This window comes from Pinus tabuliformis, chromosome 9 (assembly GCF_031772625.1).
Source record: "Pinus tabuliformis cultivar Carrire ecotype Pingquan chromosome 9, CPIR1, whole genome shotgun sequence".
In the NCBI taxonomy this organism is placed as follows: Eukaryota; Viridiplantae; Streptophyta; class Pinopsida; order Pinales; family Pinaceae; genus Pinus; species Pinus tabuliformis.
In genome coordinates this window covers 673,412,234-673,439,287 of record NC_142307.1, presented here as the reverse complement: position 1 = coordinate 673,439,287, position 27,054 = coordinate 673,412,234, and positions in this window count along the sequence as shown.

Below are 27,054 nucleotides of genomic sequence, written 5' to 3'. Positions count from 1 at the left end.
AATTGCTTTAAAAACAGCATAGGCTTGTTTCTCCACATCTGAATAATTCAGTTCAACACCTTGTAAATTGGAACTAAAAAAAGCAATTGGGGCTTCCACCTTCTCTTGATTTGCTTGAGTGAGTATCGCAGCATATGATCTATCTGAGGCAAAGGTATACAAAATAAAAGGATTGGAAAAATTTGGAGTTGCTAACGATGGAGCATTGATAATGGCTTGTTTGATCAAATTGAAAGCCTCATGTTCATCTTGGCCCCATTTAAAGTTTGCGTTCTTTTTAATCATGGCTTGTAAAGGAGACACAATTCTAGAAAAATCTGGGATGAATCTCTTTACAAAGTTGATCTGGCCAAGGAAAGATTGCATGGCTTTATTATTGTGAGGTAGGGGAACTGTGGAAATTTCTTTGATTCTGTCAGGATCAATGTGAATTCCAGATTTTGACACTATGAATCCTAGAAGCTTTCCTTCACTTAATGCGAAAAAGGATTTTTTCGGGTTAAGCGAAATTCCATACCTTAAACAACGTTGGAAGATTTGTTTTAAATCCCTGAGATGGTTGTTTTGTTTCTTGGAATAAACAGTAATATCATCCAAATAGATTACCACTGACTTATTAACTAACCCTTTGAATGCGATGTCCATGGCTCTTTGAAATGTGGCGCTTGCGTTAATCAAACCAAATGGCATCTTTTGATATGCATATGTGCCCCACTTAGTTCTGAATGTCGTTTTTAATTGATTGTCGGGATGTACCAGCACTTGGTTGTATCCTGAGAATCCATCCAAGAATGACATTAATTCTAAGCCCGCAACTGCCTACAGTATTTGTTCCATGGGAGGTAAAGGAAAATTATCCTTTTGGCAGGCCTTGTTAAGGTTTCGAAAGTCAATGCAGATTCTGATATCCCCGTTTTTATTTCTAACAGGTACCATATTGGAGACCCGTTTAGAATGTCTAACGGGAAAGATTATTTTGGCTTTCAATAACTTGTTGAGTTCAGTTTTAACCTGATTTTCTAAATTTGGATGGATCTTTCTCATTTTCTGTTAGACAGGTTTTTCATTATCAATCATTGGGATAGTATGTTGGATGATGGAGGTGTCGTATGTTTTGAGTTCATCATAATTCCAAGAAAAGACACTTTTGTATTGTTTCAAGAGATGAATATATGCTAATTTCTCTTCAGGGGCTAGGCCAAGGCCTATATTCTGTGGTTTCGCATCAGTTCCTAGATTTACTAATTCATAATTCAAAGTTGAACTTTGGATTTTTGAATTGGTAGATCTTTCAAATCGATCTTTCAAATCGTAAAGGTCCTCTAATTTGACTACTGATTTAGGTATAGCATTGTTAGTACTATCCTGTTGTAATTGTTGATCATGTTGGTCTTCGCCAATTATTTGATTGGTGTAGGATCCTTCAGATGTGAGAAAACTCACGATATCAGGATCATCATTGAAAATTCTCCAATTGGTGATGTTATCAGGAATAGACGGTCTAAAAATTAACTCAATTGAAAATTGGTCAGGGCTAAAATCTTCTGAAGGAATGAGTTTGGAAGCTACGTTGGCTAAGAGGTCTGCACTAGCATTATGGAGTCTGGGAATTGACGAGATATTAAATGCTATAAAATGTTCAGTCAGATCTTGAACTAAAGATTGGTAATGCTTTAAATGACCTGATAAATAGTGTATAGTATTGTGTACCTGTCTGATTATTATTTCAGAATCTCCGAAAACTTGCAGGTATTTGACGCCTAATCCGATTTCCTTGTACAAGCCTTGGACTAGAGCTTCGTATTTTGTCGTATTGTTTGTTCACTCGAATTCGAGTCTGCAAGTTAACATGGTTTTATCTCCCTTTGGGCTTACTAACACACATCCTACTCTTGCTCCTTCGTTAGACTTAGAACCATCAAAAAATAATTTCCAAAACAAAGATTTGTTTACAGGACTATTTATAAAATTAATGCATTTAGAACCATCTATTTGAGAAAAATTTTCTACTTGAGACAAAACAGAATGTTCTAAGTAAGGTGAAGTATGAGCATTAAAATTTCCTAAGAAAGAATATACTGAATAGTTGCCAATAATGTTAGAATTATATGCTACTGGTTCATTTTCTCCCTCGAGTTCTGTTACTATGTATTTCTGATGTCGTTCACGTTCAACTTTTATTTGGTTTGGTTTAACATTATAAGGCAATCACATATGTGACTAGTCAGTTGCAAAGTATCCATGAAGTTTTTCTGACCAATCTCTGCTAAGAATTAAGCCATAAAATTCAGGAATATCAGCAACTAAAATGTCAATAACTTGACATACCTTTGGATTGGATGACAACATTATGGTAACTTGATTTAACTCACCAATCACTTCAACTTGCGATCGATCTAGCTGAACTATGCGCACAGTGGATTTCTGTGGTTGAACATTCAATTTTGCACAAATTGATCTTGGCAAAATATTTGATGAAGCTCCAGAATCCATTAAACAATTATGCACATTTTTATTGAAAATTTCATAAGTAAGGAGAAATGGGGGAGTATGTGATCTCGATCTTCCTCCAATTAATGCAATATCATTTGGATCAACTTTATTTATCGTATTAGTTGGAGGTCTTCCCATATCATGGGAAGCTTGAGAGATTACAGTAGCTGGTAAAGGTGCAACTAGCACAACATGTAATTCTTTTAAAAGTACTTTCTGCTGGTGTTTTAACTTGATCAATTCAAAAAGAGTAATATTGGCCCTAGTCTTTTTCATGTCTTCAACAATGTTATACTCCATTTCATCCGAAACGATTAGTGTTTTAGATGGAGTAGATGTGTCTATTTGGACTGGGCTGGTTTGAGTCGCTTTAGGTGATGTTTTCTTGGCTGTGACTTTATCCTTAGTCATCAAGCTTACGCTCTTTGGCTTAGGCGTAGGCTAAGGAGGATCAAGTTGATTTCTACTACGAGTACTAACCGAGAATACCTCTTGATCTTCTTCATTTGGGAGGATGAAATCCCACATACCTTGTTTTTCTACAACTTCTTCTTCATCGGTATGCTCTTTAGTAGCGTTTTCCTCTTCTTCTTCTTCTGATTCAACATTTGAAATAGCATTAGGGGGTTTGGAATCAATTGAAGGATTTTTTTTAAAAGGCCTGTATGGCTTTTTAGAAGAAGTTTCTGCTACCTGTTTCTTGATGTCGACCATTTCGTTAGACATGTTCTTCAAAACTTTTTGTAATCCTTCTAAATCGAATGGATCTTTTGGTTGTTTCTTCTTGGGATATTCTTTGAAAGAGACCTTCTTAGATTTTCGTTCTTCCATCACATTTTTCTTTTCTAAGGCCGTAATACATTTCTCTACTGCTATTGCTTCTTTCATATTTTCAACTAAGGTTGTTTTGTTAGCCCTATCAACAAAGAGTGCTAAGTTTGATGGTAAAGCAGTAATATACCATTCACATCGCACTTCTTCACTAGGCTGAGAAGCAGTAGGTATTTTGTTTAGGATTTTATTGAAACGTAAATTGAAATCTTTGATAGGTTCTCTTGACTCAGCTCTAAGATTAGACAAGTCATTGATCAGTGTCGCTGTAGACCTGTCATCACCAAACTTGGTCAAGAATTGTTCTTGGAAGATGTCCCAACTAGTAATAGATCCAGATGGTAATGAGAAATACCATGATCCGGTTGTTCCTTGCAAAGTATAAGGAAAAAGTCGAACAACAACATCCTCATTGGTAACTCCATTGAGATTTATGGACAACATAAAGTTATTTATATGCTCTTCTGCTAGCATGCCTGCCTCAGGGTTAAACTTAGGCAGCCATTTTTCAGGATGGGCCGGTATCTGACTTAAGGGTGCAGGCATTAAGACTGCCCCTGGGTTATTCCATGGAGATTGGGCCATTGTTGAACTACTAACAGAAGAAAGTGCAGAAGATGATCCTTGTGGTTGAGAAGATGAGGATATTATAACTCCAGATGTTTGAGAAGGAGTTGAGGAAGTTGCAATAGGCTGATGGACGATGACCTGAAGTGGAGGAGTGGATGGTTGACTTCGTGGTGAAGAGGTTGAGATGGATGATGATGATGAAAGAGTCTCACTATCGGATCCTTTAGGAGACTTCCTTTCTCTCTTCCTAGAAGGTAGAGGTAATTTGGTTGGCTGAACACCAAACTTTTCACTCTTTAATCTGGTGAGAGGATGAGCAGGGTTGTATTGCGAAGTCACGCTACCTTGAGATTTATTAGATTTCTGAGGAGATATAGAAAATCGCTGAAGTTTGTGAATCAAAGATTCAACTTCAGGAGGTTCAATAGTAGATTGTTCTGAAATGTCAGGGTTTGTAGCAGCGACTGTTGCTCCAGCGACTTCTAACTCTGGATTTAAAGTTTCTGAATGCAATGGAGAATTTGGAGGAGATGGTGAGGGCGATTTTCTCTCAGAATGGTATTTAGATTTGGATTTGCTTGCCATTCACAGCTCGGGCCCTCCTTCTAGCGCCAAATATGTTGAAGCCCCGAAAATCGGGTCTACAACAAGGGGGATACCCGCTCGGTCCGGACCTTGGTTGGAAGCTCCTTTTCTGTTTGGTATAGTGGGTCCGACTAGGGATGTGGGACCAGTTTCCCAATTTCAATGTGTGTGTGAGAAAGATGAATATTTCTGTTTCTAACAGTTTCTAAATGGAATACTTCTACTCTAATTCTAATCTAATAATAAGGAAATTATTATTTTAATGACAGAAATATGTAGATCTACACTAACCCGGGGTGTGATCTTTCTTCTATGCGATCTAAAATGATTTCAAACAACAACTGGTAATAAAGATCATTCAGCCATTATGAGAAAAGAATTCAGTACAGATGAACCACTTCGTATAAAAAGTTAGATGAAACAATTGTGCAAAACATATCACATAATCAGCTATTCATACACTAAGCATAAATAAATAGCTATCACCATACAAAAGTGCCAAATGATAACTCAGGAATTCATACATTAATATATAAATAACTGAACTAGAAATAACTCTAACACAAGGCAGAAATATTTAAGAGATAGAAATACCATTTATAACTAGTCCTACTCATGAGCTTCAAGTGATCACGATTTATCTCTCCTTGATCAAATATCCACTAAGAGTACAAAAGTGCAACATCAGAAGCAAATATCAAATACAAACATTAATAAATTCTATTCCATTCATTCATCAAAACCTCCTCAGAGGGTACAAAAGTGCATGTTCCGGGGATAAGTTTTTGATAAATTTCAGGACCCTTCTCTAAATGCATGAGAAGGGTTTAAATACTACTAAACTAATTCTAAAAATAAATTATTACAAAAATGTAGGATGCGGTTTAAATGACCGTCCTCTTTTCAGGAAAATAAAACAAAATTAAAGCTAAAATTAAATCTAATATTAAACTACTTCTGTATTTGGTCCTTGAAATCGCATGCATGCAGCATCTATTTGAGCATAGTCGGCACCTGACTTCCGCTTTTAGATGAGCTGAGAAAACATAATCGACTAGAGCTGGCGCCATTTTTTCGGCCGAATTGATGATACACTTAACAGTCATCCACTGGCTATGTGGCTTTACCAAGTAAGCCCAGTAATAATCCCAGTTCAACTTGGTTAACCCTTGAATTGCTTTTGCCTTTTCTTGAGCTCTCTGTTTCCAATCTGTCTGTAGTTTTACTTTCTTGTGATTTTCGGGACTTGCAGGTGACTGGGCAACTAGCAGCTTTCCTTTTCTAGAAATTTTTCTCAGCGATGCACTCCGGGTTTCCTTGATGCATTTTTCATCTTTTGCGCTTTTTCCTTCTAACAGATATAAAGTTCAAAATTTGTAAAACTAATACTTCTGTGAACTCTTGACCTTGAGTCTTAAAATGTTTGTTTCTGATTTCTGCACTGTTGAGTACCCACTTGACCATGTCTGTGTATGGGAGGATTTTCGGCCTTGCTGCTATCCGGTGTAAGAATGAGCAAGCTAGCTCTGAGAGGGATGCTTATGAAGAACCATTTGAGCCCGCAGTAGCAACTACTTCCATTACTCTGGGATTTTCCTCTTCGAGCAGATTATACATGCCTTCCCACGTAGCTATTCTCGCGTCTCTGTTACAGGCCGTGTCTGTATATAAGGGCACCATTTCCTTTTCTTCTGAGCTGGAATCATTTCTTTTCTTTCCCATTTCAACTTGAGTATTGCTTTGTATCGGCCTCTGTCCTTCGTTCGTGCAATTCACAAGTGAAGCAAAAATGAATGACAGGGAACGGTGATGGGAAAAGTTTTAAATGCCATAGACATATCAAGCATACCACCTTACGTGAAATGATTCTTTCGATAAGCACGCACCCATATTCCATTATAACTGGCAACTACCTCATTTATTAGCATTAAAGCGCATAACCAGGTGTTAGCTTAAGGAAAATACTTTTCTTGAATAACGTGCCCAAAAGATCTGTGATGAAGCGATTTTGCGATTTGGTTCGCAACATCGCAGATCGCAACATTGCAAAATTGCAATATCGCAATATCGCAAAATTGATCACTCGTGACATCGCATTATAGTATTATCGCTGCCTCGCGAAATCGCAACATCGCAATATCGCAACATCGCAATATCGCAAATCGCAAAAATGTTATGGTGACAATATTTGTTAACCTATTTTCTACGATATACGATCTTGCGATCGGCGTCATCGCATATCAGCAAATTGAAGTGTTTCAATGAGAGTTGTGCTAAATGCGATGCGATATTTGTCTTTTATCGCATATCGCGATCTCGCAAATGTTGGAATTGTGCTTGTAAGGTGGCATCCCGCTATCTTATGTGATGCGATATTTCCTAAGGAAAGATCTTATCGTACCTTATCATAAAACTTAGCTTTTTTGGATTTTCCAAGAGGGTTTCCTAAGCTTATGATGGTAATTTTATTTAAAAAGGAAATCTAAACACTATTTTAATTTTTTAGATTTTTGACTAAGGGTCCCCACTTATTTAGTATTAGGAATAACACTCAATAAGAAGGGGGGTTGTTTATGGCCACAATAGGCTGCAACTATGTTTGTTCTCAAGGATGATGCGAGGATGCTTGCCCAGTTAAAAATAGTTCCCTAGGTGGCAATGGCGTACATGAGTGGGACCCAGGTGCCGTAAAAAATGTCATAGTCCACCTTACCATATAAGCAGCACATCATCACACCAATTAACTGATATACCTTATGCAATCCCTCTGTATTGTATGCCTAATTTTTCTGACCTGGAACTTTGATGGGTCTTACCACCATTTCCTTAGGATGTCTTTCACCAGGTTTACGAACTTAGAGAGTCACCTGGTATTCAAAACCTCCTATCTATCCGGGAGTTTGTCATAGGCATGGATGTCTGAAGGGGATATTGTGACTATAGGTGCTCTAGCATGATCCCTGATCGTCCATGAATTTGTATCCATATTTTGCAAGATCCATTCAATAGTTTCTGTGCATGGGAAGACTGAGGGGTGTGCCGCTACTTTGTGTAATTTTTACCTTTTGACATTTATGTATACTGGAAAATCTTCATGGGTTTTTAGAATGTCTGAATTCGAAAACTCCTCATAGATGCTGTACCATGAGATCTTTGTGGTCTTACTGATGTTGCAAGTTGTGTCCCCAAAGATGGGTGGCTCCTCATCTTGGTTGGCCTCCCATGACCCTCTTCCCGAGCCTCTGCAAGAAACCTTAGTGGTTGGGGGAGCCATTTCGTCTTCGAAGGAAGAGATGGATATGAAATCTAGGTCCACGTCACTTGGCATGTCGAAAATACAATCCCATGATGAGAGAGACAGCATGAAAATCAAGCAAAACTGCAAAATAAAAGGATTTTCAGCAGGTGATGTTCCAGTCGCAGGGGAGGTAGATCGCAAGGTCTCAAAGACATAAATGCAACTAAGCGACTTGTTGTATATTTCGCAGGTTGATAGGGGGTCGAGAAGTTACAGGTCGGGTTGATGGAGGTCGTAAGGTCGCAAGTCGCAAGCTGATGGGGTCGTAGGGTCGCAAGGTCATGTCTGGGCGAAGTCGCAGGTCGCTAAGTTACGAAAAAGGAGGTATCGCGGTCTTAAGCCATGCAACTTAGGTTTTAAGAGGACCAAGGAAAATAATTTGTGGCTTTGGGAGGTCTAGGATTCTTCCAGGCAAGAAGGTTAAGGCTTACTAGTGAAAACCAGGAAGGCTAGGGTCGAAGAATGACTGAGGTTTGGGTCTAGGAAGAGTGGAAGTGGCCAGGGAAACCGATTTTGGGAATTGAGGTGAAAAAGCCAAGAAACATGGGCTAAAAACCCCTAGGAATGGGATGCAGAAGGTCAGGGATGAAGAAAGGGACACCTAGGAGAAAATCATGATTACTGGGAAGGCAAATGTTGGGCATGGAATCCCCCCATAACATGTTGTGGGGCTCAAAGCACAAGTTTTGGTTAAAGGTTTTGTACGACTCCGCGAATTGTGGGCGCGGAGCGCGAAGTAGAGGTCAAGTCATAGGGTTGTCCGCCATAAAATATTGTAATGTAATGTAAAGTCATGTTGGCTTACCCATGGTCTGCAAACCATGGGATTTTATAAATAGAGTGAGGCTCTAAGTTGTAAAGATGGTGAAGCGAAGAGAAGAGCGAAGGAATGGTTCGAGCTTAGGGTAGGATTCTAAGTATATTGGGTCGTAGTAGTAGGAAGAGGCTATGTAGCTGAGTGTGCGGAGACTTAGTAGAGTCCGTAGCTGAGTGCGCAGATCCCTGCAGCTGAGTGCGTAGGGCGGTGTTGAGTCTGTAATCGGGATTGAAGATTAATAAAGAGAAGTTGATTCTTATTTCTGTGTATTTACTGTACCTTGCCTTCTTTACGTTTATATTGGTTTATTGGTCGTGCACACTGATATGATTGATGAATATGCTGTAATAATCATTTGTCTTACATGAAAAAGTTAAGTAATCACATAATCACAGATTAAATAGTAAGAAAGTGGGGTATTGTATGGGTTGTGCCCTGACTAGGGCTATGTGGAAGCAGCACCGCAGGGTACAAAGGGATCACAAGTGTGCATAGCGACAGATCAGACCGCGGGCCTCCAGAATCCCATCAGACATCGCAAGGGTGTGAAAACTTGGTTCTAGCACCCTCCCATACTACTTCGGGTGAGACCTGAGTCAGCGCTCCGTGGACTGTTGCCGAAAGGGCCAGTAGTACTGGGATTTGCTTGGCTAAATCACCTATGAACCTAGGTTAGGCCCATACAAGCTAACAAATGGTTCTGTTGCCGGGACCAGGATCTACATAAAGCATGTTTGATGTCATGCCATTGGAATCCAACAAAGAAAGAAATTGAAGAGTGGTTGGACAAAAATATTCACGAGTTCACAGCGCAGGAGAATAGAAATTCGCGAGTATCCCAGGAACAGTGGTTGGAGCGATACTTGTATACGAAAATCCACAAAATTTACTTTGCATCCTTTCCTTCTGAGCTGTATGAGTGGATCACGAAGTTAGAAGACAGCCAGGGAAGGTGTAGGCTCGACAAACCAATAGTGTGGAATCTGAAATTAGTACGCAGACTAGAAACATCAGAAGATAAGATCACATGAGCTGTGGACCATTTGCTCGATCGAATAATAGGAGGATTTATCAATGAGTTCGTGGTGGACATGACCGTCAGCTACAGTGAGGCGGAGCAAATTTTTCTCAAGGGACTACGAGGTAAGTATATTAAATCTTTGAACACTTGGATTATGACGCTATTGTGTGAAAAGCGGGTTATGCAAATACATTAATGTTTGGAACTACACAAAGTGGGAATATCTACAAAAGCAGAAGTAGTAAAGAGTTGGAAAACAATCCCTTAATTTCACCCTCGCGGAAAAGCGAGGAAGAACTCGCGAAAGTTTCCCCAAGAAGCGCGGTTAGTCTGATAAGGTAGCGAATTCCGAGTTTACCACCTCCACCCACACCACCACCCATTTCACCCCCCTCACCTCCATCTCCACCCACTCCACCTCTACCACCACCGCAGTTCAGTATGGCGAGTGCGATCAAACTATCGGTGTTTAGAGGAGTAGGGAATGAAGATCCGGACCAATTCTGGTTCGTGGTAAGAGTAGTATGGGAAGCACAGGGTGTCATGGATGACAACATTAAAAAGGCTATGCTGGTGAGTGCGCTGTAGGATCACGCATTAACATGGCATATCAAGCATTCTAATGACCACCCAAACGCAAGAATTCTAGAGATCTAGGTTGTGTTGAACAGGGAATTTAGCAGGCCAAAGTTAGAAACAAAATCAATCATTGGGTTTAAAGAGATTGCAATGCTCCTGGGCGAGACTCCCTGGGATCTAGATCAAAGGCTAAAGAGTACGATCCACGAAGCCAATATGACGTTAACAGATGCACAACATCACACATGGTTTGTGGCCTCACTTACGCTACACTTAAGGACGACGTTGTCACAGCAAAAACTTTCCACCTAGGCCGAAGCATTGGAGATGGCAATGAGATTGCATGAGACACATATACAAGACCCTGGGTTGGGAGTCTAACAAATCCACACGCAATTGCAAAATCTGTGTCTGGAAATGCAAATTTTGAAACAGGATAGGACACCTAGGCTGGAGGTGCGCGGGAAGCATGGTGCATAAAATGCAAAGGCCAAGGGCACGACAAGGACCACTATCTAGAATTCTCGAACTACTTGGCAGAAGGAGGGCCAATGCCGTTAATACCGGAGGCATTGGCAGGGCCAAGCGCAATGTTTGCATTATGGTGCGTGATCTGCCAGATAGGAGGAAAACACACCACGAATAATTGTCATCTGTAGCAGAAGTATACGCAGACGTCCTAGCAATTGTTTTGTAATTTATGCAGGTTGATAGGCCATGATGAACACACCTACCGAAGCCATGAACTAATGATGGATTGGACTCCTACCTACAGGGTGTAGATCGAAATGCAAACCCTCGACCCAAATACATGGATGGTGCGAGCTGGATTCTAGGGGCGTGGTCGAGGTCAAGGCAGAATGGGACCAGGAAGGGGTCGTGGACAAATAATTTGTTACAATTGCAGAGGGCCAGGGCATTATGCCCACGATTGTACAAACCTGACAAGAATATCATGTTGGTACTGTACTCAGTTTGATCATGAGGTAGAAGACTGCCCTTTGCTGATAGCGAGGATGCGTGAAAAGGGGGTACTCCAGCCCCCTTCGACTCAGAATTTACAAATGATGAGGTCTGAACCGTGCGAAGAAGACCCAAATGTAAACATGATGCTCAGGAGTAGTATGACCATGGGAGATGATAAAGGAAAACAACCAGAAGAAAGTGCGTGGGTTCATAAGGCTCCCACAAAGGAACCCAAGTTTGATTTAGAACATGCGAAGGAGACATTCTTGGAAGCTAAGAAGAGCTTCACGAAGGCTTCCACTTTAGGTAGTAAGGATCAGTTAGAACTAGGGATGGATCCTTCAATGCTCACTACCTTTTTGGAGACATGCATGAAACTACTACGCGACAGCAAAGTAGTTAGAGGAATACAAGAACTTATCACTAGGTGCGCGGGGTCAGGAGAACCACACGTGGTCTGGAAACTTGGAAAGCATGCACTGCGCACAGGAAGGGAAATGAGGTTGACTGCACAAATAGGTGAGTACGAAATGGATTAGATTATCCTTGATCTGGGTTTGGATGCGAATGTACTACCAAAGCAAACATGGGAACGCATGGGCAGACCCATGCTACAATGGTCCCCTATTCAGTTATGAATGGCAAACCAACAAAAGATTTTTCCCATGGGAAGATTGCAAGGGGTAGCCGTAGATATTGAGGGGGCGAGCACGTAGGTGGATTTTGAAGTGATAGAGATTGTCGATGACAACAATCCCTATCCCATGCTACTAGGAATAGACTGGGCCACCGATATGAACAGAGTTATAAGTCTGAAGAAGTGCAAAACAATCTTTGAGAAAAAGTCACTACGCGTGGTAGTATCGCTAGATCCAACCGAAGGAGCACGATACACTGAACCGGTGCATGATGACAATAGTGATGATGATATCGACTGTATCTACAAGATAACTGCGCAAGGAGTGGATTGGGTGAATCCAACTACAGATGCAAGGATTTCGTGGGAGCACAAAAGCTCCTGCACTTCGGATTTAGACGAAGAGGTAGAGCGATGGAAGAATCGGCTGCACGAAGTAACAATGCTGAACTACAACATGATTGTTAGATCACTGTGTTGTGTGACAACAGAGGCAAGGAAGCTACCAATATATGATGGATTGTCAATTGTGGATGAATTCCTTAGTAAATTTGAAAGTGCAGTACCAGAACAGAAGCGGTTCGATTCATTGAAGTGGGCACTACACACAAGACCCGCATGATGGTGGGGTACGCATCAAGGAAATTTTGAGGATTGGTGCGGATGCAGAAGGATGATGCGCCTACATTTTGGAAAACCCCAGCTTTGAATACAAGTCAGTCAACAGGGGTGGAACAACTTGCGCACCCACCTTTCTCGATGGGTACAAACGTATGCTGTAAAGTCCACACAAGTGCACTCCAACACCAGAATAGAGAATCAGAACAAATCGCAACAGCAGGAAAGGTGACGCATGCTACCAAGTAACCACATTGAATCATGTGATAGGGTCTACAGGGTACTGAACAAGGTTCACCAGGCGGAACAAACTAATTGGGACCTGTGTTTGCTAGCGGTTTGATGGATCTACCAGGCTATGTGAAAAAACCTGAATGTGGAGACGATTCCAAAGGTGTGGAACAGAGTGGAGACCATAATTACTGAAGAAAATACAAAAAGGAATCCACACGTACTGGACTCTATAGTGGTGATAGTGCGCATTGGAAAGGAGGAAGAAATCACACATATACGCGAAGATGAACATCTAAGGATTTAGGAAGCCATCCAGTGAGGGAAACTTAGACTCCACGAACTCGAAAAGGACCGAGCACGGTTGAGGAGGAAAAGCATTTTGATAGCCGCTGAGATCAAGAGGCTGGAAAACAAGATCACGCTGGAATGTCTTGTTGATAAACCAAGGATGACAAGGCAAGATACAGATGATCATACAACTGCATTAGAAGAATGTCACCGAGAATTTATAACTCTGCTGCCATGGCTACAACTGCACCTCACCAAACACAGTAACCAGGGGAGTGCACTGCATACAGTAGAACGTGCGACACCGACGGTCGCGTAGGCAATTGAGAAGTTTCTGTGGACTCTGCTGGAAAGCGAGTTGAAGTCTCGCATAGGTGGTGTGACCACCTGACTAGCCGTAGGGAGCACAGTCTTAGTGCTCTAAACAGTTGAAAGAGAGCGCGAGACTCTAAAAGATTTTGTTTGGGGGCTGCGCGATGAGGGACATGCGTGCAGAATCAGCAGGACACAAGATTCATGCTCACACACGGGGGGGTTGTGCTGCCGCGCAGGTAGGCTGGGAAGTAACCATTGGTGTCACTGTTCATGATGAGATGTCCAATTTGAGGCAAAAGGGAGCGAGCGACGGGCATTTAGGACGCGAATTAAGAGCTAGATTTAGGGAAATATGCTGCCAAGAAAGCATTGATGGCTCAGAATTGGGGGGAACAGTCGGATTTGAATTCAAAAGGCGCTATAAAACTCCAAGGGCTAACCATGAAACAACACTTGTTAATTTGAGATTTGAGAAATTACATAGAGCATAGAGTGTTAAGGACCAAGCAATATTTGAGCCCCGAAGTTCGCAAATGCCCACAGACAGCTCAAACAGGATGACGACTACCAGGAGAGGTTTGGGCTATGTAGAAGAAACCACCAACGAGGCCATGTAGAACCCCATTGTGCATGATGTTCTCGGAGACACTAGGGTCACGCTGGAAATCCTGAGATTGCCTTGGACACCGAGGCCCAAGAAAGATAAGCAGGCAGCGGGACTAGTCCGCATGTCCCCGCGGAATCCACTGTTCGGTAAACTCTCCATGGAAGAAAAGGGAAAGGCTATCACCATTGAGACAAACGATGAAGAGGAGGACCTGCATGCTTTGGTAGATGAGATAGAAGCAACAGAAGACATGGAAGAGGACATCCAGTTGGTGCGCGCTGCAGCAAAGTTGCCCGAGTACGTTCCTCCACAGAAAGGGAAAGCTAAGGTACCCAAGGATTTGGATGCCGCTAAGAGCATACTCCAAACCCCGCTCCTCCCCGATGGAATTGTGTTTGAGGGCTTGGCCCTGGTCTGCATGCCCACAATGATGTTTGAGGATTGGGACCTCGTGGACAGCAAGAAGTTCCCACATTTAGAGACTGAGAACCTCATGAAGTAGAGCACGGAGGGGTTAGTTACAGCCTTAGAGCCACAGAAATAGCTGTGCGGTGTGGAGAAGGTTGGACCACTTCAACTACTATGGATTCCACACTTTCACCATGTGCCTATCCCAATTTTCGTCATCAGGCAACTGTTGTGCCTGATGCATGATGGGTATTTATGGCTGGAGGATCTTATTCCCATCACAATGGATCTTATCCCCAGGATTTTACGGCTCCCCTGTAAAGGAAAGGACCCTGCAAAGATAGCGAGAAAAGCGGAGATTTGGCGCTCGCAAAGGCCATGAAGAAGAAATACAAACTGGAAAAGAAGAAGAGGGGTTACATAGTCAACAACATTAAGGATAAAGGGGTGCGTGTAGCCACCCAACTCCTAGTCGGTAAGGTAATGTGAAAATGTCACAGAGATGAGGTACCAGTGCCAGTAGTTGTGCTGGTAGAAAAAAGTGCAGAGGGGGTCCAATTCAACTGGGCCAAGTTCCTCTGCGAGGAGTTATTAACTAACTGTAAAGAAGCCCAGGAGTAGGGCAAAACCTTCCACTATGCATGGTTGCTCTTCTCAATTTTGCTGGTAATAGGGGAACTGCCTAAGGACAGTCAATTCCCTAATATTGAATAGAACTTACCAGAGGCCACAAAGTACGCATCGCTCTGGGCTATGAAGGACGCCACATGGATCCTCAAAACAAAGATCTTCTGGGTGCTCATGGAGGCAAGCATCCAGATGTGGATCAATAGGAGGCTGCACCTATCCCCCACAGTGTACAACAGTCTGTGGAGCTTTGCAGACTTCAAGGCAGATATGCATAATGTGTATATCAAGGTGCGTAAAGATCTGACGCAGAACTGGACCAAGCTCCCCTTCATCGCCATTGATGATGTGATCTTCTCCGTGCTAGAATCATGGCCTCCTGAGTGGCGTGCTCTGGATCTGGCGGAGAAGGATAGAACAATAGCCCAAAAGCAGAAGGCTGCAACCAAGTTGTGTATCACCTAGTTGGCCCAGCAAAAGCGCAACGAACAAGCGGCTGTGGAGGTAAGGGCTGCCTGTGAGGCAGCCGTAGAATAGGGAAAGGCCACCGAAAAAGCAGCAACAACACAGGAAATAGGGGCCACCGCGACGCAGGAGGAAGGAGGCCAGAACATGTCTACAGGACAGGGACCAGATATAGTAGAAGGCACGAACCTGGGCACAATGTCCACCTAGCTGAAATGGTTGCGCCTCACGGAGAGATCAGGTCCCCGTAAAAAATTCAAGGCCTCCAAACTAGACATCGAACCAATTACACTGACAAAAGGCGACCTCTACGACATTGGAGACACGGTTTGCGAGGTCACCAGGGAAACACTCCAAAAAGCCATGACGAAGCAACAGATAGTTTTGGGGGCCCTAAGGGCGCAGCTACAGGAACTTCAGGTGCGGCCCCCACATGAAGGAGCAGTAACCGCCTACGGTGCCATAGGTACATTAGCAGTGGAGCAGATGCTATGCGCAAAGATGGCTAATACTGTAGTGTTACCGAAAAGGGCACTAATAGTAGAAAAAGAGGATGATAGAGCCACGATGGGAAAGATCAAGGGACTTGGCCTAAATTTAGCTGCCATTTAGCAAGACACACTGTATCAACTACAGGATGGCATCACAGAAGAACTCCATGCTAGGGAGGGCTGCATGATCTAGGTATTGAGTGAGCAAGAGATCAACATCGAATAGATCAGCCTGTAGCGTGACGAGCTATTGTCATAGAATTGGCAGATCGCGCAAAAAGTGGGTGAAGCATGCTGGTGTGTTCTAGAATTATCCATCGCTATAGACCTATCAATAGAGATGGGGATCCACTATCTGGCAAGTGGAGTCCAAAGCACGTGCGAGGAAACAACATGAGTGCTGCTGGAACTAAACCTCTAGATTGCTGAGCTACAGATGAAGGCGCAGCCTTCCACTCCTCTGGAAGTTAGAGAGCATCATGTTAGAACGATTCAAATAGGACTGGAAGAAATTGGATGGGCAGTGCAGGACTGTACCGGTATGTTGGATCAAGATTTTGATGTCCTTACATCCTTGCAGGAGGACCCTAACATACAGCACCTGGAAACAGAGACGCGTGAACTGCATGAGCAGTATGATAGTGTAAGGGGAAGTCCATAGACAGTCGTCCTCACCCAACGGTTGGCAAAAAAGCAGCAAGCGAGGGCACTGAAGGAACAAGTGGATGTTGTAAGACAGAAAGAGGCACTTCTCAAAGTGCACGTCCAACCTTGAATTGATGAGGCCTTCACCATTACAGCCGAGATTGAGGGAAAGCTCACACAAATGCAGGAGATATATGCGCTAAGGCAGATAGTGGATCCTCACAAAGAAGCATCAAAGGAACGCATGCAGTAGGTACAACTGTTAACACCCAGGTTGTTCCCTTTGACTCTAAGGGAATACGGCCGGGGTAACCACTAACCAATCTTTGGATTACAGTTTCTAGCCCAACTGTAATCAGAGAGGGCTCTCTCTTTAAGATTTATCTCTGTTTGTAATGATTTTAGGCTAGCTATGAGTTCAAGAGTTGTTTTGTATTTTGGTTGGATGATAATTTCAGTCAAGGTGCTTATGCATTCTCCAAAGTGTTCTAGTCCATTGGGCTATGGAGTCAGTGGTCCTTTATTTATTTTGAGGTGCTGAGTGATTTGCTGTAGTGATGCTGCAGAGCCAGTTTAGTGTCTGAGAAAAACGTTTATAATAGTGATTGGGTGGGGTGTATCCAGTTTAGGCAAGGCAATTAAGAATCTTACGGTAAATTGCTAAAGAAGGACAGCGAGAATATTAATCTAGAAGCACTGAAGAATTTCTAGTTAACATTCACATATAGCATTAACAGACACATGAGCAGTTAAGAATTCATGTACATCGTTAAGCTTGAAGACAAACATTTACAGCAGTAAAAATTGAGCACAAGGTGTAATGAAACAAATCCTGTACTAGTCTTTTTCTTCACTGCTAGCTTAATACAATATGAGTATGGTTTGATAAACATAAGGAAATGATAAACACAATAAACAGAGATTTGAGGAAAACTTGTTATTTCATCAGACAGCACAGGAATTCTGCATCAGCACATGTAGCATCATCCAAACATCAAATATTTCAGGAAATCACTGAGCTCATCCGGCCCTTTGTATTAGATAATTCTGAAAGTGTACAATACATTTGTCTCATAGAGAAAATTACCAACCCCTTATATGTTACTCAGGGGAGTATATATACAAAATTTACATCAAAAATATCAGCGAATGAGTTAATATCTCATTTATGATATGCTAATCTCTGGAATGCAGTAGCTGAAGGAGTGAATGCTGCCGTAATTCCTTAATGCCTCAACTGTCAAAATAGTCAGAAGATATTTGGACTTTATGGCTGTTACAGTCGGCTGGAGATGTGCTGTCTGAAACTTGGATAGCTGTCATTGTCTTATGTGATGAGTCACTTTTTTAGCTGCTTTAACTGCTGACATTTGTCATGTTATTTGTCTTGTAGTGACCTGGAGCTGGCAGTGGCCGAATGACTGAAGCTACCGTGGCAAAATCTGAAGCATGAATTGCCACCAATCCTCCTTAGGCATTTGATGTCTGCGCATCTTTATCAATGTTTCCTCGGCCTCTGTATGTCTATAAAGATTGGGAGGGGTTTCAAACAGGTGATTCACTTCATTCTCAATGAAGAACAGGCCTTCAAGTTTGTCATATAAGCTCTGCCCTGTGGGAGGCCCTGCTTGTTCAGATGAACTGCCAGATGCAATAATCTGATTTTCAATAGTGGTTGCCATTCTGTTGGCCATTTGATCTGGAGAGATCAGTTTTCCTGCACCACTTAGTAAGCTGGGTAGGCCTTTTGCTTGCAGCACTCCCATTTTAACTTTGTATTCCTCCACATCTGCTTGCATCTCATAGTACTTCCTCTCCACTGTTTGTATATAGTTCCTGAGAGTTAGTACCTTCTTGGCAGAGAGGACAGCCTCTGTTCTGTTGGGAATGCCTATAGCAGCCAATTCCTCCCTTTCTTGCCTGTTCAGGAAGTCTATCATTCTGTTTGCCTGCTCTGCTCTGTTCCCTAGCACTGTCTTGGCCTTCTGAATTTCTGCTTGAGCTTGACCCATTAAATCCATCTGCTCATGCATTATTTTTATTGACCTCCATTGCTGTCTGATGGATTGGCCAATTTTGGCCCATAGGATTCTCTTTATGTCGGCCATAGCAGTCTCCAGATTCAGATCTTTCTCTAAGGCCTTTATCCTTTCTTTTTGGGCCTTTATTTCTCTGCCCTGTTCTGCTACAGTCACTTTGGACTTGTCATACTTGGCATCCAGTTCTGCCAACTTCTCCTTGGCCTTCTTTATTTCATCTGCCTGGATCTCCATTGCTTTGACGGCCTTGGTCAATTCCTCTACACTTGGGCTGGCATCTGGAGCTGCTGCTGTTCCTGCTGCTCCTGTTGTGGGGGCCACTGCTGCCCCTGAAGTTGCTGCTGTTGTTGAAGTAGTTGGAGGAGCTTGGGAAGTGGATTCTACCTGTTTATCTTGTAATGCTCCTTCCAGCTCTCTCTCCAATTCCTTGATCCTCTGGTCTTGCTGCATTAGGAGGTCCAGTTGGTCCTCAGCCTGTTTTTGCTTTTGAAGTTCTGCTGTTTGAGGGTGCTCTGTGGGCTGCAGCTTCAATCTTTTCTTCAAGGCATTGAGGTCATCATCTTTCTTCTTCATACGGGCCTTCACACCCTTTGGATCACTAGGATCATGTCCTAGATCAATGATGATCTCCTCCAGAGACTTTATTCTATTGTCTTTGGCCAGAGAGGACATTCTCTCAAAGTCCAACTGGGTATTGGTGTTTTTGAGGGACTCTTTCAGCTCATGTGCCATGGTGGCCTTCTCCACCAAGGTTGCATAGACCATCTCCCCAGCTTGCTTATGGAGTTCAATCTAGTCCATGGGATGTATATCTCTGGCTAGGACCTCCACCCTTGTTTTTACAAAATCTGTAACTATCTTAGGCTGCGGCCCTTTGGGTTTAAAGTGGCTGAGGAGCAATTTTTCCTCCTGAATGTCATATACCGACATTAGCCTTTCTTGCTGGGCTGGTGTTGCATCTATAAATTGCTTGTAGACCTCAGCCCTTAGCAGCTCATTCTGAGCTTTTATTTGTTTGAAAGAAGCCTTGGTGCTCTTGGGCTTCTTGCTTTGTTGGGAAGAAGAGGACACCTCCAAACCGAGCTGTAAAGTTTGCTCCTGCTGAAAGGAGCTTGTACCTGTATGCTGATTGCCCTCCCTATCTTTTCTTGCACTGTCCAAGACATCTTCAGTAATGTCTTCTACCTCTGGGGAGTCTGCTCTTTGCCTTTTGGCTTCTGGCTGGTGGGAGTATCCACTTAGAGGAGTGGACTCTTCTCTATCTCTTTTTGTCCCCCTTTCCTCATGTGCTGGGGTCTGTAAAATTGGAGCAGTTACTGGCTCAGTTTGTGGGGGTGGAATTTGCAGTGCTGGAGCTGCTGGTAGCTCAGTTTGTGGAAGGACAGTTTGCCCTCGCTGCTGTTCTGTTTGCTGCTTTGTTACAAGGGCAGGCTTTTCTTTCACTACTTCTTCCTCTGCACCCATTATGCCTTTGCCTTTGTCTGTCGCCGGTGCTGATGTAGAGGGGGCCTATGGTGCAGTCCTTGTGGCCGAGGTCCCTTCTCCCACTGAATAAGGCGGTCTGAAAGGTACCTGCTGCACATAGTCTAGGTCAATAGTTTTTTCAATCTCCTTCATATTCTTTAGCTTTGTCTCTTCCTCAGTTAGATTTTCAACTAGAGTATCCATCTGCCATTCTTGCAGGTTGGCATATTTTTCAATGTGTGGGTAATGGCAATGCTTAATGCCTATAAGCCTATACTTGTTTCTCCTAGCAGTGATGAAACCTTCAGGGTCATAATGGACCCACCGAAAACTATAGGACAGCTTGTATTTATCCTTAAGGATTAGGTCTGCATCTTCCCACCCTTCTTTCTTGTTCATGATGAAGGGGCCCAACTGGTGTTTGAACTTGAGGTGGGCCTTCTTTTTGGCGCTGTGGAAATGGGTGAGGTCGGACTGAATCAACTGCCTATAATACTCCAAGGCAAGTAACCTCATAGGTACATATTTTGGGAGCCTGTATGGACAGAGCTAACAGCCATAGATCCTAATGACAGTATGGTTCTCATATAGGTACCAGTCACCTATTTTATATTTTTTGGAAAGCTTCAGAGCTTTCTTTATCTCATTTGATATTCTGGGAGGAGGGGACCTCATCAACAGGCAAGAGACTGGGTATACAAATTGGTCAACAAATTCACAGTAGGTGTAGGGTGAATTTGTGACTTTGTGATAGACAGAGGTCCAGAAGATGACAGATCTTCTTTCCCCTCTGTGATCCAGCCTTTTGATGTAGCATGGGAAGGCTTCAGAATGATAGTACATGAGCAGGTGGTAAATATAGGCCGGGTACTTGAAGACCCCCTGTCTGTCCACTCTGCTCAACTGATCATGAATCTTGTTAGCTATGAACTTAGCAAAGTTATATTTGCGGGCAGGGGGTTGGCGTGGGCTGTAAGCAGATAGCAATACCAGCATTGTTTTATCCACATGCTCACTGTTTTTGTATCCCAACACATAGGCAATCATGTCCAGTAAAAGCCTGCCTACATCATTGAAATGGACATTCAGGTAGGGAGGTGGCTCTGTAGGCTGGCACTCAGGTCTCATGAATGTCCTAGTGACCTTTTGAATCTCCTCACTGGTCATCTTGGCACCAGTGTCCAACAAATAGTTCATGGAAAATGGGATTAGCAACTTTGTCTGATCAAAATGTAACATTTTGTTGATGGACTCAGCATTAATGTAGAAAAGGATCCTCCCAGATGGAGTGCTAATAGCTCTGTGCTGCACATCATAGTTTTCAACACATAGGTGAATGATTTCAGGGAAGACATTTACAGCTGGGAGACAGTAGTATGGTAGGTTTGACTCCCATATCCCATGTGTACCATGACCATCCTTATAGTCCTCTCTTAATTGACAGAAGGTCTGCAAGAAGTCCCTGTTACCCTCAAAGTCTTCAATAAGATAGTCCTTGTCAGCAAATGCCAAGGCCTCCAGCTCTTTATTTGGTGGATTTAATGGAGCTACACTGAGGGATGAGGATGCAGAAGCAGCCATTGTAAAACTTGATTTTGAAATAAGGTGATGGCAATGGCTTGCAAAGTTCTTTAAGAGCTTAAGTAATAGGCCTAATGTAGACCAAGTCTGAAGTGTTTTTCTCAGTGGAAAATGCAAGCTGGTTTCTGTAGTTTGTTTGCAAATTCACAGGGATGTGAATTGCTAAGGGTAATTTGCAGAGGGTATGAGGTTTCCTTTGGTAGAAATTGCAGCTGGCCTGTACTCGGCAAAAGGGAACAATGCCGAGCACCTCGAGGACAATTTTATGGTTCTGGCCCGCGGAACGACTGTTTTAATGCCAATTTTTAGTTCTGGGGGCAATGCAAGTTACTTTAGCTGACTCTTGGTTAGCAGACAGAGCTAGACTGTGGATTTTGACCAGTCTTCAATGGTGAATTTACAAAGAAATGGAATGCATGGGCAAAATGGGGAAATCTGGTGAAATACCTGGATAAACTAGCTTGGAAGCCTGCGGGCCAGGCCGTGGAGGCTTAATGCAGCGGAATTCTTGACTTGTAGCGGTCTCAATCTTGAATTTGATGGCTGGAAACAGATTTCGTGGCAAGCTGGTTCGCAACGGCTACGTCGTTTGTGCGTGAAAATGACCGCAAACGGCTAATTTGGTCGTTTATAACGACAAATTTGGAAAAAACATGCTATTGGCGCTTTTCCGCCAATGACGTCAGCATGACGTCATGGTGGGGCCTGGGTACGGAGGTGACGTGGCTGCTGAGGTGTAGGCCAGGGTGGCAGGACACGGTGGCGGATAGATGCGGTGGCAGGGCTACGTGGAGGGCCATGGGACGCGGGGGCGGGCGGAAGCGACATGACGTCAGGCTGACGTGAGGGTGACGTGCGCCGGATGGGTGGTAATGGGGAGGCGGTAAGCGGGTTCCCCGCACCACCTTTGGGCCAAAGGCGGTATCGGGGAGGGGGGCTCCGAACAACCCCACCGCCTGCCACGTGTCCCTTGTACGGGGCGGAAAACCACTTTCCCCGGACGCTAAAGGTAGGCAGGTCGGGGAGTGATAATTACCGCCCACCGTTAGATCTGGGCGGCGGAGATCTGACGGCTGGCGGGTCCTCCGATGGATCGTGCAGGTTGGGGGGTCCCGCTGGCCTTTTTAAAATATTAAATTAAATATCTTCGGGCGGAGAACCTTAGGGTTATGGGTTTTTGCATTTGTTTTGGGATTTTTGGGTTTTTCAAGGGTTTTATAAGGGAAAAGAGGTTTAGGAGTGGGTTAGCAGGGGGAAGGTAAGGGTTTAGGGGAAAGGTTGTTGCTCATAACCAGAGGTTAGAGCAGCCCCAAGACAGGGTTGACCACAGCCCCTGGTGGACTGGAGTCTCCCTAAACAACTTATTTGGCTATAGTGCCAAGGGGAGGGATATTTATACAATGTTTGGGGTTTATACACCATGGTGTTATAATACTAGGGAAAGGGTAACATAGGGGGTTTATATAATAAAATTAAGGGTTAATATGGATGAAAGGAGTTGATGAGGGGAAATAATACTAAGTTTATTGAAAATAACTTAGCTTAGGGAGTAGATCAAAATAAAAAGAATTTTAGACAAGAAATGTGGCTTTTAAAGGACTAAGAACCACCATAAAACCATCAATTCTTCCATGAATCTCAACTGATGATAGGATGTTAGTAATGAATGGGAAGAGGGGAAGAAGGGAGGTTAGACATGCTTCTTTGCTTTGCTGCCACCTGATGGAGAAGAACACCTTCTCAATTCATTGTTTTTGCTTTGTGAACATTTCAGCACACATTTATTTGCAAGGAATGATATTTCTGCAACCTCATCTGCCTACCCATCTATTTGCCTAGCATTTTTTGTTTCTTCTTGGAGGGTGCACTTGGACTTGCAGACCCTTATTTGCCTTTTCTTTTCTTGGCTTTTTCTTTTGTTTTTCTATCTACTTCTACCCTTATTTCTTCCAAGGTCCCAGATTAAGTAGTTGGGAACCTTTCTTCTCTACCTAGACTACTTGTCTGCCAAGATTAAACAGTTTGGACAGACTTCTTTCTCTATTCTACAACTGGAAATTCAAAACATGGCATGATCCAGATTAGGCTGTTGGACCACCTATCAAAATTGAGACAACATCAAGCTATATACACAGATTGTTTTCTCTAGGAAATATGTGATCTTTGCATGATCAAAGCAGAGCATATTTGGAACTTTTCATTGTCAATCATGAAATATGAAACCTATTGGTATAGGTAGCTAACAGTGGCTCCACATGGGGATGGTTTTTCATTTGAAAGACCAAGAACAGCAGGTCAGAATGCCTTGGCCCATTGACTGCCTTTATCAAAATTTTGAAGCTTGCTGCTTTGAAATGTCAAAATTGTGTACTTCCCTTCTTGGTAGACTTCTTGATCCTATTTACCTTTTGCTGGTAGTTAAGAAAACTTGAAAAACTGCAATTTTACATCTTAACAGAAAATAATATATACATCTGGATATGTACAAGGGAAAACTCATGATGCACTTATGGGTGGTAGTCAAAATAGTGCTTGAGCATCCTGCCATTCACAGGACCTTCATCCAAATCAGTTTCATTAAGACTCTTAAGGAAATAAGTGTTGTTTCTTTTCACTGCTTGGACAGCAAATGGTCCTCTCCAAAGGGAATCAAATTTTCCATGTTTTCCCTTATCCTCTCTTCTTGAATCCCACTTGAGGACTTTGTCTCCAACATTAAAGTCTTCTGCCTTAGTTCTTCTGTCAAAGGCCTTCTTTAGCTTTTCTTGTAACACTTGAACTCTGCTGTACACTTGATCTCTAGTTTGCTGTAAACATATTATTTGATTGATCCTTCTTTGCATATCATTTGGTTCTGCTTGACTTTCTTGAAGAAGTTTCATAACAGGCACCCCTAGTGATGAAGGGAATTTGGCTTCTAATCCATACACCAACTCATATGGGCTGGTCCCAATTGATCTCTTGGTTGTTAGTCTATCTGCCCATAGAGCATTCACAAGCTTCTTATGCCAATTCTTTTTGTTCTCTTCTAGCACTTTCTTTATAATATTTACCAGGCTTTTATTTGATGACTCAGCAAGGCCATTACCTTGGGGATAGTATGTAGTAGAATGGCCTAAGGTAATGTGAAATTTGTGGCAGAAATTCACCATTTTCTTGGATCTGAAAGCAGCAGCATTGTCTGTTATTATTTTGTCAGGGCAGCCAAATCTAGCCAATATGTTGTTCTCCAAGAACTGAATGATAGTGGAATCATTCGCTTGTCTGCATGGAACAGCTTCAATCCACTTGGTGAAGTAGTCTGTGGCTGTTAAGATCCATCTATGTTGGCCTGAAGATGAGGGATGAATTTCCCCAATGAAATCCAAGCCCCATTGTTGAAAAGGTCTCTCTGTTGCAATAGGCCTCAAGGGAAGTGGCAGCAACTGTCTCTTTCCCTCAAACACTTGACATTTATGACATGAGGTGGTAAATTTCTTGACATCAGAGAACATGGTGGGCCAGTAGTAACCAGCCCTTAGTATTTTATCCACAGTGGACTTCCAGTACAAGTGTCCACCACAGTCACCTGCATGAAATTCTTTTATGATATTGTCAGTTTCATTCTCAATTAGGCAGTTTAGCAATATCCCTTCATGGTTTTTCCAAAATAAATTTCCATCCATAACACAGAATTTAGAAGCTTTCATTTTTAAGAACCTACATTTAGTTCTGGACAATCCTGGGGGAGCACACAGGTTTTGCAATACATGACATATATCAGAGTACCAAGGGGATTGTTCAAAGGCTACATTGATCTTTGGAGTCGCCAGCTCCGGTTTACTATCCAGTTGATTGATGTCTAAGGCTTGGAAGTTTGCTTCTGTCATCAGTTTGGCCAAACCTTGCCCTTTTATCAGTTTTGTAGGTTTTATTTCAATATCAAATTCCAAAATGTTGGCAATCCATTTTCCTCTTCTACCTTCCAAGTTCTCTTGAGTAAGTATGTCTTTCACAATTGGGCTTGGTACATAGGCTATAACATGGGAGTACAGGATGTAGATCCTAAAGTCTTTGATAGCTTTGACCATGGCATATGCTTGCTTTTCCATGATCTGGTATTTCAGGGGTGCATCTCTAAGAGCTTTACTAAAGAAAGCAATGGGTTTCTCATTTCCTTGGTCATCTTTCTGTAATAAAACAGCGGCAATTGTGTGTTGTGAGGAAAAGGAAAATATGATAAATTCCCTATCGAATTGTGGATTTGTTAGAACTGGGGTTTGGGTGAGGGCCAGCTTTATGCCTTCAAAGGCTTGATTGGCTTCAACAGTCCATTTTACCTTTGAATCCTTCTTTAGCATGTTATTTAGCAATCTGATCAACTCTGCTAAGTTGGGGATAAACCTTCTCAAGAAATTGATTTTTCCCAAGAATCCTTGCAATTCTTTGATATTTCTTGGGTGGGGCATTTGTAGGATAGCTTGTATCCTGTCTGGATCTATCCTAATGCCATCTTTAGAAATGATGTGGCCCAATAATTTACCTTCCTCTAAACCAAACAGGGATTTCTTGGGATTTAATGAAATTCCATATTTCCTACATGTTAAGAAAATCTGCCTTAAGTGTTTTAAATGTTCTTGGTCAGATTTTGAGAAGGGTGTGAGGTCATCTAAGTAAATGACTAAAAATTCATGAATCTCCTTGGCAAAAGCAATATCCATTGCTCTTTGAAATGTTGCCCCTGCATTTTTCAATCCAAAAGGCATTTTTACATATTTGAAAGTTCCCCATGGGGTTGTAAATGCTGTTTTGTCTTGGTCATCAGGGTGCACCAGGATTTGATTGAAGCCTGAGAATCCATCCAGTAATGAGATCCTTGAAGCCCCTACCACTCTTTGGAGAATGTGATCCATCTTGGGTAAGGGATAATTGTCTTTGAGGGATACTTGATTCAAGTTCCTAAGATCCACACAAAGCCTTATTTCTCCAGTTTTCTTTCTTGTAGGGACTAAGTTTGAAATCCACTCAGAGAATCTGATTGGTGCTATGATGCCTGCCTTAAACATTTTCTGTACTTCTTGTTCCATTGCTGGGAGAAGCATAGGATTAATTCTCCTAAGTTTTTGTTTAAAGGGTTTTTGATCTGGTTTGAGAGGGATGGTGTGTTGAATTACAGAGGTGTCATAGGATTTTAAATCCTCATAACTCCAGGCAAAGACATCCTGGAACTCCTTAAAAAGGTCAATGTATTTAGGCTTTTGATCAGGGGGTAAAGCAGCAGACAGCTTTATGATTTTGGGTTGTTCAGCAGTCCCAATGTTGCACTCTTCTATGGCAGTGTTGAGGGGCTGCATTTTTGGTTTCCTGGGAATATCATTTGAATCAAAGATGTCCTCTAGTGGAGTTAGGCCTGTTGGCAGAAAGTTGTCTTTCAGTCTATGATTTCAGTTTCAACATTGGCCACTTCTTCACAACTGATTGGTTGAATTTGCTGAA